Source organism: Myotis brandtii, unplaced genomic scaffold, assembly GCF_000412655.1.
Source record: "Myotis brandtii unplaced genomic scaffold, ASM41265v1 scaffold1204, whole genome shotgun sequence".
NCBI lineage: Eukaryota > Metazoa > Chordata > Mammalia > Chiroptera > Vespertilionidae > Myotis > Myotis brandtii.
The window spans coordinates 402416-415740 of record NW_005354186.1 but is presented as its reverse complement, the minus strand read 5'-3'; the positions used below and the strand labels follow the sequence as shown (position 1 = coordinate 415740).

The 13325-nt window shown below is 48.5% G+C and overlaps 1 long non-coding RNA gene across 1 annotated transcript in view; it reads right to left on the bottom strand.

Annotated features, from left to right (window-relative positions):
- Nucleotides 1-11711: 11711 nt before the first annotated feature.
- The window catches only part of LOC106724674, a 10056-nt gene continuing 8442 nt past the window's right edge, over nucleotides 11712-13325 (bottom strand). Inside the window, exon 3 of the long non-coding RNA XR_001360512.1 lies at nucleotides 11712-11723. This is a non-coding gene — a long non-coding RNA (uncharacterized LOC106724674). The remainder of the gene's footprint in view (nucleotides 11724-13325) is intronic.

Sequence of the window (13325 nt, the reverse complement as noted above, 5' to 3'; positions counted from 1 at the left end):
CTGATTTCTGGGCCTCATCCTCCTCCTCCAGAAATTCTGTTTCTTTGTTACTAATGCTGTGGCCTCACCCCATAACAAAGAAACAGAATTTTCGGAGGATGAGGCCCAGAAATCAGGATTTTAAAAAGATCCCCAGGTGATTCTAATGCACAGCCAAGGTTGAGAACCACTGCCCTAAGAGGAAGTGGCCGGGGTGGGGCCGGCAGAGAGATGATGTGCGAGAGCCATCATGGAAGTGGCTACCTCGGCAGTCAGCTTCAGCCAGGCTCCTGCATGGCAACCCAGAGAAAACCCCCCTGTCAGGGCCACACTACCAGGGCTCGGCACTCCCCTCCCCTCCCGAGTTCTCCCCCGGAGCTCCCCCTGCCCGACCAGACCCACTGGGAGGCCTGCAGGAATTGGGGAGGGATTTGGGGTGTCGGTGCCTTGCCCTCCCTCAGCAGGCCCTCAGCGTCCACTGACGTCACCCCCAGGGAACCTCACTCTGTCCTTCCTGAAAACAGCCGGGCGTTTGGCCAGTATCGGTCCAGCCCTGACATGAAAAACAGAGCAAAGCCGCAGCTACCCAGATCCTTCCCCAGAGAAGCCTGGTCCCTTGTCCAAAACTGCGTGCAGGTGGAGGGAGGAGGTTCAGGGCTCACCAGTTCTCCTCGTGGCCATGCCCTGAAGTCAAGGTACATGGCGTGGAAAGGGACCTGGAACCTGACCCACCTTAAGCTGCCATCACCATTTCAAATTCACCTGCCTCCGGGTTCCAGGTGGCGACCCCAGTATTCATTCCTCACCAGCCTCTCCCACACCCCCTTGGCTTTCTCCCTACCTTGGCCTCCCCCTTCCCCGAGGGTCCAAAATGCCGTTAGAACCTTCCCTGGAAGCAGATTCTAGCCGAGCAGCCTTCTCCACTCCCCAGAGGCTCCTTCTGCCTCGCCTTTCTCCTGGACACAGGTTCTCCCAGATGCTTGGGGCTTCTCCCCAGACAGGCCTCCCTGTGGCCGGAGAGTTCAGTGTATCCAAGGCCCTGGGGTCCGCCACACCCACCTTCTCTTGCCTGGTTCTCAATTCTAGGGCCAGTCCCTGGCCTCCCTCCTCTCACAGGTGCCTCTACTTCTTTATCATTCAGACCTTCCCCCGGGATATAATGAAACACCTGCCCCTCCTGCCCAGTCATCAGACCCAACACACAGGGACCCTGGCCCAGCCTCCAGCCAGGAGAGCCAGTTCTGGGCCAGCTGCTGGCCTTGGGGATGGCTTGATCCTCCCATTGAAGTTCACCAGAGCATGTGCTGCAGCCCCTCTCGTGTGGACATAACCAGGTTAGTTCTCTGACTCCCACTGACAAGACTCAGCTGCAACTAAAAAAAAAAAGTTCCTTTAGCGCTGGCTGATGGCGGGAGAATACATGAATTATAGTTCCACATTGAGGGTTAAAACGAACCAATTTATAACCAATGAAAAGATTATAAATGTGTAGTCTTGGGAGAAAAGTTTCTTCTTCCTGGGTTATTTCATTCCGTCGTTCAATAAACATTTGTTGTGGGCCCACTAAGTGCCGGGCACAGTGCTGGGTCCTGAGGCTACAGGGGTTAGTAGCAAACTGGACGTGGTCCCTGCCTCATGGAGCCATCAGCACGCCCACCTTTAAAAAGCCAGCATTTGCCCCTTCCATGATTTGCTCTTTAGAAATGCCAGGCTGCTGTATTCAGGAAATGCACTGGGCACACAGCTTCCCGCAAGTCAGTGTCTCAGAAAAATAAAAGGCTAGCGGGGGGGAGGGGGGGGTGTCTTCATGACACAGACCTCCTTCCTGTCCAGCTGGGCCAGGACCACCCGAAATATCAGACCCCAGAGCCTTCAGAAGCAGATGTGTCCCTGTGGGGACAGTGGCCCCTGTCTTTGGGGGACAAAGCCCCAGACCTTCACAACAACCCCAGAGCTAAAGACACCAAGTGCCTATGGGAGGGTGTTTTTCTGGAGACTAAGAGTTTGTTGTGTGTGTGTGTTGGGTTAATGTGGGTTTTCGGGCTCGCTTTCATTTTTTTCTAGTCTATCTTAAGGGGAAGTAAGTGCTTCCCATGTAGAGACAGTGTGTGTGTGTGTATAGGTTTTTCTAAAGCTCTCCCCAAAGCTCTCCCCGTCGATAAGTCAGTAATTCCTGATGATCCTGGAACGCTCAGGACTCAGGCACCTGTTCCCATCTTGCTTGCCCACCTGTGTGACTACCCTGGGTGTGGACACTCCCTCTCCCCCCTCCCCGTGGACTCATTGCTCTTTCCCACCCCCACTTCCTATAAATTGGAGGCCTAGAATATACTTCTGTGTTGCAAATCTCAGCAGAGTTCCTGTTTCAATCCTTATTTTGAAAGACTTTATGTAAGAGGGCAGGGGTGTTGTCAAGATGGCACAGTTTCAACTTTCTGGACAAGAGGCCATGATGGAGATCAAAAGATGTGGGGGAAGAGCCTGATGAAACAGCAATAAAATAAACGGTGAGAGGGGAAGTCACGTGGCTGTTGGTGTGATGTTCATTGCTGCCTCCTGGACATGACCTGGAGGCATGCAGACCACATGGCCCCGCTTCTGGTCCTACAGCCCCTGCTCTTCTGGTCACCCTGCTCTTCTGGGCACAGGGTCGAGGCCTCTCAGCAGGGGAACCCCAAGGGTTTGGAATCCCCCACACACTCAGTGGATGTGTATGACATGGCCACCACCCAAGGTCAAGACCAATACCCACAATAAAGTCTGACTGTGTTTTCCTGGTGGGGTTCCCCAGAAGCAGACCCTGAGATAAGCATGTGAGAACCAGTGATTTATTAAGGAAGTGCCTCTAGGAGAAGCCAGGAAAGGAGAGAAGAGAGCAGGACGGAGAAAGAGAAGAAGCCAAACAGAGTGTGGTTGCAGCTGCAGCCTCAGCCTGCTCACGGGGGAGTCTGTGTGGCATCTGAGTTCCTGCATCTGCAGATGGAGTGTTGTGCACCCGCACCAGTCAATCATTGGCTATGAGAATAGTGGCCCTCGGAATGGGTACGAGGGCGCTAGTAACCAATGGACAGTCATCTAAAGAGGATCGTAGCTGTAGTTTTTAACAGCAAAGTCACAGGAACTGGGGATGAGCTCCCAGAACCAGAAAAGGATCTGGGCAGGGCACCAATAGTGTCCACTGCTCTGGGGAGTACCATGTTCTCACAATATGGAATTGTTACACATAGGTGTTTGTGATTTAACCCGTGGTATAAAAATCCATACAATATAGCCATGGTCTAACAGGGTCTTTGAGGCCTAAAGTCGCTTGCTGAGCCTAGAAGCCACTCCCAAACTCTTTGGGGTACACCTGGGGGCTTCTTAACCCTTAGTCCCATCTTGGGCTTCTGGATTGATGTTTTGGTGCAGCCATTTTAAGGGGCCACTGCAAAACAAGAATCACTAGTTCTCTTACTTTCAGACTTAACTCATAGGCCCAGCCCTCTGAGGTCACTCCTCTCTTTTATACCCAACTCATGTGGCCCAAGCCACAGAGAGGTCAATCTTCATGTGGGTTTCCTGACCCACCTACTTCTGAGACTCCCCAAGGGATGCTGGTGTGCTAAAGCCATCCTGGTGGTGTTTTCACATTTGGCCACTCACTAGCCTCAGGATAGGTGAAAAGTCACCCAGAGACTCCTAGAATAGTACTTCCCAATAGAAATATAATGCAAGCCACATAGGTCATTTTACATTTCCTAGTAGCCACAGCGTCCAAAGTAAAAAGCTGGTGATATTGATTTTAATAATATGGTTTAACCCATCATATCCAGATTATTGTCATTTCAACATATTATAAAACTTCACAAATACTAATGAAATAGTTTACATTCTTTTTTGGTAGAAAGTCTTTGAAAGCTGATATACACTTTACACTTACATCTCTATTCAGACTAGTCAGATTTTGAGTGCTCAATAGCCACAAGTGGCTACATACTGGAAGCCTCTCTGCCAGGCTGAGCCCCAGGTGTAGAAATAGGCACATTTCTTTTCTTTTTAATATATTTTTATTGACTTCAGAGAGGAAGGAAGAGGGAGAGAGAGATAGAAACATCAATGATGAGAGAGAATCATTGATCGGCTGCTTCCTGCATATCCCCCACTGAGGATCGAACCCACAACCCGGGCATGTGCCCTTGACCAGAATCAAACCTGGGACCCTTCAGTCCACAGGCCGACACTCTATTCACCAAGCCAAACTGGCTAGGGCGGCATATTTCTTAAATCCCCAGAGTCCAGCTAGTCTGACTGACATGCCTAACAAAAGTTTAGCGTTGTAATACCAAAAGGAGAAGTCTAAAGCAAACACGGGTCCTCTCTGCCCTGGTATGCAGAGCCCTGCCCCTCCAGAGGGTCCTATCGCCTGAACCATGGCTGCCGCTTTGTTACCAGGTCTGGCTTGCTTTTCAGCGAGGGGAGTGCCCTTGGCTGGCCCCTCAAAATGGGAACCCCACCAGCCCCATGGAAAGGACAAGCATAACTCCCTCACCTCTAGCCTCCTTCCCTTCACCATTCCCTGGGACACAACTTGATTCTGCATTTTAATGTAAGATGTTGTCATGGGGTCCCAGGTGAAGGAAGTTGAGTCCTCATTATCCCAGCCCCTTCATTCCAGCTCTGAGCCATACTATGGCACAGCCAAAAGCCTGTGGAAGTGGGGTTCTCCCCTTCCCCCCCAAACAAAAGAGCAACCAGGGATGAATTCTGCCTCCCCAGTGGGACTTATCCAGGATCCTCACCCAAATGGCATTAGGTCCCAGGGGCTGGTGGCAATGTTATTTGTAACTAAATATAGTAAGTGACACCAAAGGACAGCTTGCGGACTCTCTTCTCCGGATGGACAAGCAGAAAAGGACATGCTCAGGCAGAAAGCTCAGCTGGGCAGCCTTGTCCCTGCCTGGCTGAAGGGAGAAGCCACCCCCTGGCCAGCTGGTCTCCTTTTCAGCCCTGTTCTCTAAGAAAGCACAGGGCCGGTCTTCGCTAGCTGGTCACGAAGCAAACTGCCCGGTTCAGGGCAACGTGCTTTGCCTCAGCCCCCGTGCTCTGCAGGCTGAGGCCGGCTTTCTCACCGTCATGGGCCCACCCCCCACTGACTCTCTAAGAAGCCCCTGACCAGCACTCCAGGGCCCTATTCACAGGTGATGTGCTCCTGAATGTGTTGAAGAGATGCGTTCAACCCTTGAGAGGAAGGTCGTGTTTTCTTCCTGATGACAATTCCTCGCACATGGTCGGTGCTCCGCAAATATGTTTTGGATGAAAGAATGAAACGTCTGTTCAGCGAATCAATAGAAGCAGAAATGTCAACCCAACCAGATGTGAGGTCATCACAGCCACTATTTTCTTAACACTGACTACATGCCAGACACCTGCCAGGTTGAACTATACGAAATGCCATTTTGAAGGTCAACATGGTCGCATAGAGTGGTTCAGCCGAATATTTTACATGCATCATCTCATCTCATTCTCACAACAAAGCTATGAGGTTATTAGCCACACTTTACAGATAAGCAAACTGAGGCTCAGGGAGAAAGTGACTTGCTGAAGGTTACAGAGCAAGAAGTATGGGACGGCTCCACCTGCTAAGCCCCTGCTCTTGACGACCTCATCTTGGAAATAACTTCCTAAGTTCAATGTCATCATTCTTTTATTCATACATGTTGCCTTTGCACCAGTCTTTTTTTTTAACATGCTAGATGGTCCTATTAGAATCTTACGATTAGAAAACCCTGTTACCTGTAAGCAAGATGTCTAGAGATTCTAGGGTTCCTAGAAACCCCTCCAAGGCAATAGAGCCCAGAGAGAAATGACCTCTACTAGCACAGTATGTGCTCTTTAGGCCTTAGCTCAGAGTAAGATGGCATCTCTAAATCATGCAAACCAAATAATATTCATTCACTTACCCATTCATTCTCTTTTTTTGCCATTAACATTCAACTGTAAGCATCTATTGTCAGAAAAACTAGGAAGATCATATAAGTTTTCATCTAAACCGCAGTGAAAGAGGGCACTACAAATCATTCCACCAGGACAGCAGGTGGAAACCAGAGCCAGGCTGGGCAAACCAGCATGTCGGTTCTCCCTGGAATGAGACATGATCTCAGCCCCCAAGAAACTGACTGACAGCTGAGACAGGGAGACAGACAGGAGAGAGCAAGGAGGCAGACTGATGGAGCAGGCACTTGGTAACTATTTGCCAAATGGAGAAATAAATAAGCTGCAAAAGGCTGTGGATTCACACACACACACACACACACACACACCCCACAGTTATTTCCAGCTGGGAGAGAGTGTTCATTTGGGCTAGGTGGGATGAGTGACTGTGGAATGAATGAATATAGGGACGAGTGACTGGGGAGAGAAAGGAGAAAGAGCTGCCAAGCTGAGTGGAGATACAAAGGGGCGTGTGTGACAGGTTTGGGACATGGTGATCATAGAGTGGCTAAGATATAGACCAGCCGTGGGCAAACTACGGCCCACGGGCTGGATCCGGCCCGTTTGAAATGAATAAAACTAAAAAAAAAAAAAAGACCGTACCTTTTTATGTGATGATGTTTACTTTGAATTTATATTAATTCACACAAACACTCCATCCATGCTTTTGTTCTGGCCCTCCGGTCCAGTTTAAGAACCCATTGTGGCCCTCGAGTCAAAAAGTTTGCCCACCCCTGATATAGACTGAAGTCATGCTGGAAACACTAGGGTTTGAGCAATGGGACCCCCTAAATGTTTAGAGTAGCTGGAGCCACATAACCAACCTTGTATTTTAGAAAGAGGACAGTAACATATATTTCTGTATTGCTATTAAGCCAATAGGGAAAACATTTTTTAAAAACTGCCCAAGGAATGATCAAACCGTGGTACATCCACACACTGAACTATTTTGTACCACATAACATGAAATAGATCTGTGTGTACGGACAAGGGAAGAATTCCAAGACCAAGCACTTGATGTTGGCTTTTATTTTTTTTTTAATCAAGCAAAGCCATGGATTTCTGTAGCAACATACATATGCTTATGCATGCAATCCCTTGAAACTAACAATAGTAATCACTTCTGGGAAAGGAAGTGTGGCAGGGGATTTAAACTTTATGTTGCTTGAGATTTTTACATAGTGAGAATTTAATTACTTATGTATTTTTAAATAATAGTTGAAAGCTGCCTGAAACCCTTGGCATCTTATTTATGCTGAAGTCTCCCCATCCTGATTAGCATAATCTCTTTCCCCTAATAATTCGAAGTTCTCTTAACCTCTTGGTTTCCCCTAACTGGGCTTCCTACCACCAGTTTAAGAGTGATAGCTCCTCACAGATATTAATTCATTTACTCCTCCTCCATGTGAGGTGATTATGATTCTTTTCCCCACTTTACACAACAAGAAATTAATGCACAGAGAGGTTAAGTAACTGGTTTAAGGTCACACAGTAAATGGCTGGTATAATAGGATTTGAATTCCCAAAGGCCTGCATACTTAACCACGCCACCTCCCTGCCTCTCTAGAAGGTCAACTTGCTTTTTTGTAATAAAGATCACTCTTTTTAAAAAATATGATTTTACTGATTTCATAGAGTGGGCGGGAGAGGGAGAGAGAGAGATGGAAACATCAATGATGAGAGAGAATCATTCATTGGCTGCCTCCTGTATGCCCCCTACTGGGGATTGAGCCCACAACCCGGACATGTGCCCGGACCAGAAATCAAACCATGACCTCCTGGTTCATAGTCGATGCTCAACCCCTGAGCCACACCGGCCAGGCTTGACTTGCTTTTAACGTTCTGCATCCCTCTGACTGGTTCTGTTGCCCATGAGCGGATATGTCACCACTACAGATGAATCGTTACCACTATTCCTTTTCTGCATTCACTACATGGTTCTGTCTCTGATAGAAAGGGGTACTCAAAATTCAGATCAGCTGGAAAGGGAGTTGTATCGTGGACTGTGTCCACAAAGCGCACACCCACACACACCCAGAGGCCAAATTAACCGCTAACTTGAGAGTATGCTGGTGATGTGGGAGGCAGATGGGAGTGACACAGAGGTTCACAGGGTGAGTGAGGTCGTGTGTGTGTGTGTGTGTGTGTGTGTGTGTGTGTGTATGTTGCTATAAGGTCCAGCAACGTGACAGTCCCCAGAAGGCGTTGGGCCACTTGCTAAGTCCCAGCAGCTGAGCTGACTTCAGCGGTATGAAACGCAGCCCCATCTGGAGCAGGGGTGGCTCGTGACTTTTGCTCCGGGAGTTCCATAGAGTCTGCTCATGAAATTGGAGAAGACTGTAGCATATGAGTGTCCCCATCCCACTCTGAGAGAATATTTTGAGAAGTCTAATTATATGGTGGGGTTTAGAGGGAAGAGGGTTCTAAGGGCAGGTTGGGAAGCGCTGGCAGTTCCGTGGGGTGAAGGCGCCCTCTGCAGGTGGAGCAGCGTGATTGCAACCACTGCATTCCCGTTGACCTTGGGCCTGTGCCCACAGCACAGGTCTCCCTAACTGAGATGCTGACCTCCTGGCTATGTGACTTAGTTAGGGGAGTTGTTGACTATCCTGAGTCTCAATTGCCTCAACTGTAAAGAAGGACAAAAATCCCTATTCATGAAGGTTGTGATAATTAGAGAGAGAAAATGTACCCAAAGTGTTCTGCGGAGGGCCTGGTGGGCACGGAGTCCTCCAAAGATGGCAGCTACGAGCAGCAGCAACAATGGCAGCCCTGTCATCATCATCACTGGCATCTTGAACAATAACAGCAAAGATGACCACCAAGTGCCTTTACCAGGACAAAAGAGAACCCGAGTGATTGCTCCCGATTCCCTTGACTGACTCAGTCCTCTGGGTGTTGTTTGAGAACAGTCTTAAAATGTTGACATTTTATTCATCATGGATTTTTGCATTTTTACTTTTTTAAAGATTGAATTAAAATATTATTTATCTTAATGACTAGCGTTTTTAAATATATTTTTATTGATTTCAGAGAGGAAGGGAGAGAGAGAGAGAATCATTGATTGGCTGTCTCCTGCACGTCCCACAGTGGGAATCAAGCCTGCAATCTGGTCACATGCCCTGATTGGGAATCGAACCAGGACCTCCTGGTTCATAGGTCAGTGCTCAACCACTGAGCCACGCTAGCTGGGCATGACTGAGTTTTTTGACCCTCTCAACTTTTTGCACTCACCTTGCCTTAGTCCTGACCCAGATATTAAAGTTGCCTGAATTTTCATGGGGCTCCCTGCTCCCCTCACCACCCACCCCACCCCCCAGTCTCTCCTTTCACCTTCTACAAGGGACAGGGACAGCACATCCTGTGTTTCTATTTATTCCTTCCTTCAACCAACCAACATCTAAGCAGAGCTACTGTGTGCAAAGTCCCAAGCCATCTGTGGAAACAAACACGAATCTGTTCATTCATCGAGCATTTATTGGTCACCTGCTATGTACCAGGCTCTGGGGACACAATAATGAACAAGACAGACATAGTTCTTGACCTCTGGAGTGGGAGATTCAGACAAAAAAATCTATAATAATAAAAAGCGTAGTATGCTAATTACACTGGACATCCTTCTGAATGAAGCTGGGACTGTGAGGGAAGCCTGGGTCCCGGGTGCCAGAGGGAAGCCGGTGCCGGCAGCCGGGGGAAGAAGGGCCTACTCTTGCACGAATTTCGTGCACTGGGCCTCCAGTATATTCATAAGGAACTAAAATTAAACTTGCAGATAGCAATAAGTTCTATGAAGAAAATAAAGTGAATGGGCCATGCCCTCAAAATGCCACAGTCTGGGAAGACAGACATGTAAATGGGTAATTGTCAATCCAGGTGTATGTGCATTGATGGCAGATACAGAAGATGTACTGATGAGAGTGGCAAAGGGGTGCTTTCTTAGGGGAAGAGAAAGCTGGAGCTGAATCCTGAATGATGGAGAATTGGCCACGTGGAAAAGGAGGAAAGGGCACTCCAGATCCAAGGCCTGGAAATGAGCCAAGGTGTGGAGGTGAGAAACGAGGAGGGAAACAGAACGGGTTTCATCACAAGGAAAAATGAGATGGGAAGGGCGAGGGTGGGCCAGCCCTGGAAATCTTGGAGGCTAAGCTGGGAGTTGGTGGTTGATCAATGTGGCAGGGGGAGAGTCAAGGACCACTCTGAGTTTCTGGCTTAGAGACCGGATAGCTGGTGGAGCCAATAAGAGGAGAGCTAAGCACTCCCAGGCGATGTGTACAGTTGGGGGCAGGTGGATGTAAAGTTGGGGGCAGGTGGAGTTTCAGAAGCCATTGGAACACCCGGTTGGAAGGCAAATGAAATCCTGAATTTTGCATGTAAAGGCCCCCAATCCCATCAGAGGGATTCATTGGAGTGAGGTGGGTTTTTCTCAGAAGCAAATACCACAGGCAATAAAATCATCTGATATTATCCCCCCTAAATCCAACCCTCCTTAGCTGCAAGGAATCCAGCCAGGTTGCCCTAAATCACAAGACACGAGGTATGTAGTTGATTGTATAAACAGCAATGCTTTTTGGTTTTAATTTTTAATTCTGGACTTGATTCCCAGCCTTTCAGGGAAGAAGGAGCTCCTGAGGCAAGATTCCCACCCAAGATTGCCCAGCCGGTGTGGCACAGTGGTTGAGCATCGACCCATGTGCAAGGAATCCAGCCAGGTTGCCCTAAATCACAAGACACTAGGTATGTAGTTGATTGTATAAACAGCAATGCTTTTTGGTTTTAATTTTTAATTCTGGACTTGATTCCCAGCCCTTTCAGGGAAGAAGGAGCTCCTGAAGCAAGATTCGCACCCAAGATTGCTCAGCTTTCCCGCCCAGCCGGTGTGGCGCAGTGGTTGAGCATCGACCCATATGCCTAAAGGTTTGCTTCCTGGTCAGGGCACATGCTTGGGTTTCAGGCTCCCAGAGGCAGCCCATAGATCATCACTGATGTTTCTATCTCTCCCTCTCCCTTCCTCTCTCTCTAAAAATCAATAAAAACTTTTTTTTAAAAAAGACTGCTCAGCTTTCATTCTCATTTCTCATAAGGAAGTCTGTAAAATGGGGAGGTATTCCAACCTGAAGGGGTTGTTAAGAGGACTGAAGGAGACTTTCTATGCTCACATTTGCAAATGATGAGGTTCAGCATAAACTTAAAGCGTCTAGCAGACTGGTGAAAAGCAATACTTCACTTGCCAGGTAAGTAGTAACAAACAAACAAAACCTTGGGCCGTGTCCCTAGGACACCTTGGGAAGATACGTCAGGAGCAGGCCATGAAAACCTCTAAGTCCTTTTGCAGCTGTGCCTTTCTGAAATCCCAAAGTTCAGGGCGGAGGTGCAGCCGCCCAGGAATGTATTCCTCCATAACTCTGAGCTCCCCAAATCCCCATGAAGCCCAGGAATGATATGACTGGAGGGTGTGTGGGCCCATTGGCACCAAGTGCCTCTTCATAAATCAAGATCTCCATTCTGCTGGCCTCGGGCTGTTTTTTCCAAGGTGACCTAAGCAAAGTGAAAGGGTGGCCACTTACTTATCTAGGAGTGGCACCTGGCTTTGAGATGAAAGAACCCTGAAAATGCCAAGAGGACCAATTCTCTAGAAATATGTCCCTTGGAGAAAGAAAACACTCTTCCTTGATCTCAGAAGGTAATTCAGCCAGAAATTAGAAGGAGAGTGACTGTTCCCGTGATTTCTGCCAACTTGGGTGACCCAACAGGCCCCGTGGGGCAGACTCGGGGGAGCCCTGTTCCAGAGCTGGGTCAGCCCCAGTGAAAAGTCAAGGTGACCTCAGCCCTGTCACCAGCCACACCCCCACGGCAACCCCCCAAGGCAGCCATGTGAATCACAGAACCTTACATCAGCTGCTCCACAGCCTGATGATACAGGCAATGAAACTATAGGCCCGAGTTGGGGAGGAACTTGTCCAAGGTCGCCAGCCTTGGAAGGAAGGTTCAAGGTTAGACCTAGGGCACCAGGCTATTTCTCATGGCCTCCTACACATCTCCTTCATGAAGTCACGTGGCAATGTAGCTGGGTTCCAGCCCAAGACCTCAGAAACTCAGCCCCATCCAACCAATTTGTCTGACCATCTTAATTTCTCCAGTAGCATCTAAATGAGTGTGAAAACAAAAGAATATAACATATGACATATAACATATGTCAAAAACAAGTGGGCAGAGAAGGAAAAACATCATTCTTGAAAAACACAGGTACCTGCAAAGTTAATTATCTACATCAATGCCTGAGGACACTGAAGAGACCAACTGACTTGGAGGACTGAGGCCACCAAGGTAATCAAGCCCCAGGAGTGAGCCAACCTCCACGCTGACCCATAGAAGAGTCTGAAAAAAGCAGCTGAGATGACTAAAATGGAGACAAACACACAACTCTCTCGCAAGATTGTTGTGGGATTAAGTAAGATGGTGGATCGTAATGTTTTACATACAGTAATTGTTCAAGAAATGGTGTCTGATGCTAAGTGGCTAACTAAGCCACCAAGGGCTGGGTTCCCTTCTCACCCTACTTTACAGAAGGAGTGCATTGTAATTGTCCAGTTACTTGCCTATTAGTAAATCCAGTGAGGGCAGTAACTATAGCATCCCAGCTCCTGGCACATAGATTATTCCATACATTTTTAATGTTTGTTTTTTTTTCATTGATTTGAGAGAGAGAGGAAGGCAAAAGGACAGAGAGATAGAAATATCAATGAGAGAAACATCTACATCAATCAGTACGCCCCCTATTGGGGATTGAACCCACATCCCAAGCATGTGCCCTGACCAGGAATCGAAACAGTGACCTTTTGGTGCATGGGTAGACACTCAACCACTGAGCACACCGGCTGGGCCTCCATACATATTTTTTAATGAATGGATAACACCTTTATCTGTCTTCTTGAAATCCCCTGGGTTCATTCAGCAACCTTCCCGATTTGTCTGGGAATGAGGGGTTTCTCTGGGCACGGGACTCGGGACTCGGTGCTGAAACCTGGATAGTCTCGGGCAAACCGCTCTGTGTCTGACAATGTCTGACTAAACCCATTAAGCGACAGAGATGAATGATAGAACTGAGAAATTTTCAGAAAGAAAGGGCTTAACATCCGGACAGAACTCGGATCGGATGGCCCCGCCCCCTCATGGCCTTAGCCCCACCCCTTCTACCGCCAGCCCTCTCTGACTCCGCCCCCTTCTGGGAAGGTCACCTTAAAAACGCGGGGGGCCAACTGGGCATGCGTCGGGCATTCCGCTACTGCGCATGCTCGCCTCCGCCTTCTCGGCCTTCCCTCCCCCACCCGGGGAACCGGAAGCCGCCTCCCTCTCTGCGGCTCGGAGGAGGTAGCGGATCC